A 6163-nucleotide genomic window follows, 5' to 3' on the forward strand; every position below is an offset into this window, starting at 1 on the left:
TTTTTTTTTATTTTTTTTTTTTTTTTTTTTTTTTTTTTTTTTTTTTTTTTTTTTTTTTTTTTAACGTTTATACCTATATTCAAACATAGGATAAAAATTTAATGGGTTTTGCTTTGCAGATGATACTTTCATTTGAGCTTCCATTTGCTCTAATCCCCCTCCTTAAATTCAGTAGCAGTGCCACAAAGATGGGACCACACAAGAATTCAATATATGTAAGATGTTTTTTTTTTTTTTTTTTTTCTTTTAAATGAGGTACAACCATTATAGTGGGCCTTGATTAAGGTGATTGGCTGAATTTATAATGCTCATAAATGCAATTCATATGTATAAGATTTAGATATAGTATTTTTGTGTAGCAAATATATATATATATATAGTCTTTTTAGATACTTTTATCTTAGAAATGTCTATTAAATTCAATCATATAACTGCATATGCATTCATATGTATAAAATTTAGATATAGTTTTTTTAGGTACTTTATGTTAGACTTGTGAATTAAATTCAATCACATAACTACATTGGTAAGTATAGTTGTATAGCATAAATATAATGAATTTCTTTTAACGACAATTAAATTTAATTATATAACCTATTGATCAATGCAATCACATGATTGAATTTAATTGAAAAACATAATTTATAACACCTAGATAACCATTTTAAGTTTACAGGTATCAAATTAGATGGCCAAAGCAAGCAAAGCATTAAAAAAAAAAAAAAACCCACCACATTCTTGTTTCTATTACACACGCACAAGAAAGAAAGAGTAAGGCAAACATCCTTTTATTAACTAAGCGTCGGACAATTATGCTTGTAGGTTATTGTGATCTCGTGGATCCTAGGCCTCGGAATCATTGGCATCAACATCTACTACCTGAGCACAGGCTTTGTGGATTGGCTAATTCACAACAATTTACCAAAAGTTGCAAATGTGTTCGTTGGGCTCCTAGTGTTTCCCTTAATGCTTGTCTACATCTTAGCACTCATCTATCTTACCATCCGAAAAGACACTGTCGTAACATTTGTTGAGCCTGGAAAGCATGACCACCCTGTAGCCCAAAACAACATGGAACACGGGCTAGGCGATTCTTGTGAGGTGGCCGAGTTGGATCACATTCCTTACAGAGAGGATTTGGCTGATATCCCACTACCAGAGTGAAGGGTTTTTTTCTAGATCAAATGCAACAACAGCCAAGCCAAGATATATCGTCAGTGGTAGGGTGGCTCCAAGTTAAATGCGACTTTAACTTTCTTCGAGTTCATCTAAGGCTTTCCTCCTATGGAAATTGTATTTAATTTTGAACCATCTATTGTAGTTTCCATTGTTCAATTATAAGTTTATGTTGAACCTTTTGTTGGAAAAATAGTATTGAGTGAATAAGAAATTGATGTTTAATTTGTTCACTTAAAAATGTTATTAAAAGTGATGAAAATCCTGAGTCCCACATAGAAAAGGGAAGAGATAATATATGAGTTTGTATGCTCATAGGCTAAATATTGGGTTGGGCTTTGGCATATGTGGACTGGGCCTCTTGTCCAAATAATAATTTTTACTATTTTTATTTTTTGAGTCAGCTAGTCTGTGTAGAGCAGTTTTTATTTTGAATAGTGCATCTGTTCACTAACGTATATAAATTTATAGTCCCTCATTCATGAAAATTGACTTAAAAAAAAAAAAAAAACTAACTCTCTCTCAGAAAGAAAATAATTTTCTGCATTCATTTGAGTCAAAAAGAGAGAAAGAAACATAGAGTAGTTCGCAGAGCACGAATCTAGTGTGCTTCTTCTTCGTGCTATAGATCATTTCATCTTGGGAGGTAGACGTTCATGAGTCTCAAAGTACCAGAGATTGTGTGAGGGGCGAAATTTGCTTTAATGAGATTGTGTCAAACACAAGACCTGATTTGAATCATTCATCCTTCACGCATTTGGTCTGTGAGTTTTTAATTATTTACAGATTTCTTCTTATATATACAGTATCTATTTATTGTTTTTGTCTATCATATTTATTTGTGTTATTGTTTGATCTGTATGTTGTTCCTTTTGCTTTATCACAAAAGTAAATTGTTAAAATATTTCCAACACCTTTTAGTTTGCCTTTAATGAAATTTGACTTTTCATAATAGCTATTTGGTCTCATGATAAATCATTGATAAACTTAAGTCTCCTTGTGATATGGGAGAATAAGGAGAGAAAATGGGAGAAATTTTAGAGATTTGATTTCAACAAGTCAGTCAACAAAATTAAAAAAGGAAATATTTGGTTTGTTAGTTGGTGAAATCCTAATACTGATCCGAATATTCTGTCTCCCAACCCTCCTCAAGTTGGAGTATGAATGTCAAACTTGTAATCGAGGTGACAAAATTGATCTAGAAGTTCATATTAATCTAGCTTCAATCTTTTCATAAATAAGGTGGCAATCCGGTTCAATATGTTCGGTTTGCTAGCGGATGATGATGAGATTAACAAGAATATGGAGTACTACTTTGTTGCCACAATAAAGTCTCATATGGCCATTATGGTTGATGCCAAGGTCCCTGAGGATCTATTGAAGAAACATGTGGAGGTCGATGGAACCACGTACAGGTTAAGGGGGGCTGTGGCCTCCCCCCCACCCCCACCCAAATTTTTTTTTTAAACATTATATTCCCCACTCCCTCAAAAAAAAATTATATTTTCCCCTTCACCCCTCTCCTTTCCCTCAAGAAGAATGAAAACTGACCCCTCTCAAACTAAATTAACCCTAAAACAAAAAAAAAAAAAATGGTTAGCCTACTCTTTTGGCCCATCGCCCTACTGAAACAATTTTTTTAGTACAAATACAAACCCACTTCTACAAATTTGAAATTCCTAATAGTTATACTCAGAGTCAAGAGAGAGAGGCTCCCAAATAAATAAATAAAATAAATAAAAAAAACTCAAGAGGGAGAGAAATCTAACAATTAACCTTCCAATTAAGAAGGAGAAAATTTGAGGAAGAACAACCACTAGCCACTACTCCCACTGCTCTGCTGTTGCTCACACTCACTAATATAAATATATAATCACTCTCTCTCTCCATATCTCTCTCTCTTCTATGGATAAATGGACATGGATCCATTACTGTTGTGCATGGAATTATTTATCCCAAGTGTGTGTTTGTAGGAGCCTATATAAGCTAATAGTAAAATTGTGGAATGTCAACTACAAGTTACTAACAACACTAAATGTTTTTATTAAATTGGAATATAAATATTGTTGTATTAAAATAGTATCTTGTTTGCCACTATATAATGTCAATTTAACATATTAAGCAAAGTAGACAAATTGACAAATTTGAAATTTTCGAACTCGACTATATATATATATATATATATTTAATACTACTTTTTAACTTATTGTTACTGTAAGGTTGAATTTAATCAACCATTCTTTTGGCTTTATTCTGTGTTAAATTTGCTTGTAATTTAGCAATTAGTAACTTTGTATTTAGGTGGGAATCATATAAGGGGAGTGAGTGAGAGAGTGTGAAGAAATACTCAAGATTGTGCAAGGATGCAGAGACTCACGGGTGACTTGCGATTGGTAAGCCGCCAACTGCAGCACACGAGTGAAGCGTGCAGAGAAGATGAATAGTCACGCCAGTTGGAGCACTACAGGACAAAAAGTCCAGTCTAACCATTCTGTTAGCTTGCGGCTTGAACTCGCGACTCAGTCAAGTTGCAAGGCCAAGCGCCAGCCAGCCTTGTTTTGAAAAACCTAACTCTTCGCATTCTACTCTCATCCTAGTATAAATATCCCTTATACCCACGAAATGTAGAGAGCTTCCAGAGAGAATTTTGAGAGAGAAACCCTAGAGAAAAACAAGATTGATTCATCCATAATCTTTACATAGAGACTCTTCAAATTTCTATACTCTCATCCTCTCCATTGTTACATCTTTGAGATATTCTTACCTAAATCCTTTTCTCACCATACCCATATTTGTAAGAAGGCTACTTGGTACCTTGGGAAGCAGTTAGGAAGGGACCAATGGTTATTGGTTAATGTTATGGGCTATAGCGGAATCCAGTAAGCTAAAGAAGATAAAGGTTCGGGGCAATCTCGTTGGAGCAAGAAGATTATAGGGCTTAGGTACACTGGGTAGATTAGGCTTGGAGGGTTTTCTGCTGTTCATGTATCCCAACTTCATTCTTTAGTGGATTATTGACCGCTTGGAGGGCGGCGGAGAGGTTTTACACCGAGGGTTTCGGTTTCCTCTTCGATAACATATCGTTGTGTTGTCCTTGTGTTTGCATCTCTCTTCCCTTAATCTTTGCCATTTAATTTCTGCTGTGGATGTGATTTTATTTGGTTTAGATTGTTTATCAATTTTGTTATTATGTTGTGTTCATTTTTCGCATATATATTGTTTGACATTAAGCTTGAATTGATAATATTGTAATTGGGGGTCTAAACGTTCATAGTATTTTATACGCTATTTTAATAGTCATTGGGGGTATTTGGGCATTTTTTCAGTGAGAATTCGTATAGTTCATTATATTTGTTTTCTATATTTTTGTTTGGTCTGGATTATAACTTTCTGTTTACTCAAATTTCTATGTTGTCTATCTACATCAAATTTTAGGCATATTATTTTTAGTTTTCACTGACGCCTATCAATTCCCTGTATTTTGAGTTCATAATATATTGCCTTATATAGTGTTCTGTCCATTCCACAATTCTCTCAACTTAACATATTCTCACTATTTGATGAATGAAAATGAAAAGATAGCGTTGTCATGACTCCCACATAATCTAACATGATACTTACCGTATTTGCATTACCGTTGTTCCATTTTGGGTAAGTGTTGTCATTGGATTACAAAATGGTTTAGTGGGTTTTTAGATGTCCATGCCCAATGGTAGATGATAGGACATTATTTTCATTCTAGGGTGGTGGCATTTGTCTTATCTAATGCTGGTGTATGCATGATGAGAATGTGTGTCGATTGTTATTAAAATGTGTATGTTGTAAGAGATTGGAACAGTCTTTGCATTGTAGAGAATTTGTGATTTCACTTGTCTGACCTTGAATTTTACATTTATTAGGAAGTGGTAGAGAAGGAGCTCATTTCTTCTCCCTCTGTGGCCTTATGTCATATCAGGACCAAGTTTGTTCTGTCTTACGGAGACAAGGTAGCCAGGAGCCCTTCCTAGATGAATGCTGCCAAAGGGCAGTTTTTATGTAGTTGGAATTGCTTAAACGCCCTTATTTATTTCTTTTGTTCTTCCGATTTTGGAATGTTGCATTTTTTCTTGGTGACACAAACTCAATAATATCAAGAATACTCCTTTCAGTTTATCTGCAGATTAGATGCTTTTGTAAACTAGTCAATTTACAGGGTTGTTTATGTAGGCTCCCAACACCTAAAAGAGCTTTAATTTAGTGAGCATTAGGCACAACTATCTCTGATAAAATATGTGCATTTATGGTTGCTTCAAGACGTCTATGGACATCCTTGAAATGTGGATCCACTCCCGGCAAGCTTTGGTGGTAAAAGCTACTCAAGTATGTGTCTGTACATCGATTCAGTAATCAGAAAAAAGGAAAATTTCTGTGCATTCTCTTTTGTCTTTTCTCTTGTTTTAAATCCATTCTTATCATTTCCAGCAATAACTGGATTTCACAGAGAGCCTATAGATAAAAGAAGTTAAGAAATAAGTTGGGTCAATCGGGTTGCAAGCTCAAAAGCAGGTCATTTTAAGCGGGTTAGAAATGGGTCGAGTCAATCGGGTTTCAGGCAGGTTCGGGTTGACTTGTATTTCATATGAATTTATTTATTTTATAAAGAAAACAACATGTATTTGCCATTTAGAAAGTCACGCAGCAAATTACTTGATGTAAAATGTATTACTTTGAATTAGGGGGTGGCAAATGAGCGGGTATGGTCATAAATGAGTTGGGTATGTAATTACCCATTTATCCATTTNGTGATTATGCTTAGTGGTGTAATAGAATGGAGCAAGTTCCAATCACATTGTTTTGTGATAACAGTGGAGCAGTTGCACAATCTAAAGATCCAAGAATCGCAAGAAAGGAAAGCACATTGAGAGGAAGTACCATATCATTCGAGATATTGTTGCTCGTGGAGACGTGGTGGTAGCAAAGATTGAAAGTGCAAATAATCTAGTAGATC

The 6163-nt window shown here is 34.5% G+C and overlaps 1 long non-coding RNA gene across 1 annotated transcript; it reads left to right on the forward strand.

Moving 5' to 3' along the window:
* The first annotated feature begins 14 nt into the window (after positions 1–14).
* On the forward strand, positions 15–1417 carry LOC112038279 (uncharacterized). Its single transcript, XR_010630544.1, has 2 exons — positions 15–215; positions 823–1417. It is a non-coding gene; the product is annotated as an uncharacterized LOC112038279 (long non-coding RNA).
* Positions 1418–6163: the final 4746 nt, after the last annotated feature.

The sequence above is a fragment of the Quercus suber genome, unplaced genomic scaffold, assembly GCF_002906115.3.
Source record: "Quercus suber isolate HL8 unplaced genomic scaffold, Cork oak 2.0 scaffold_162, whole genome shotgun sequence".
Lineage (NCBI taxonomy): Eukaryota > Viridiplantae > Streptophyta > Magnoliopsida > Fagales > Fagaceae > Quercus > Quercus suber.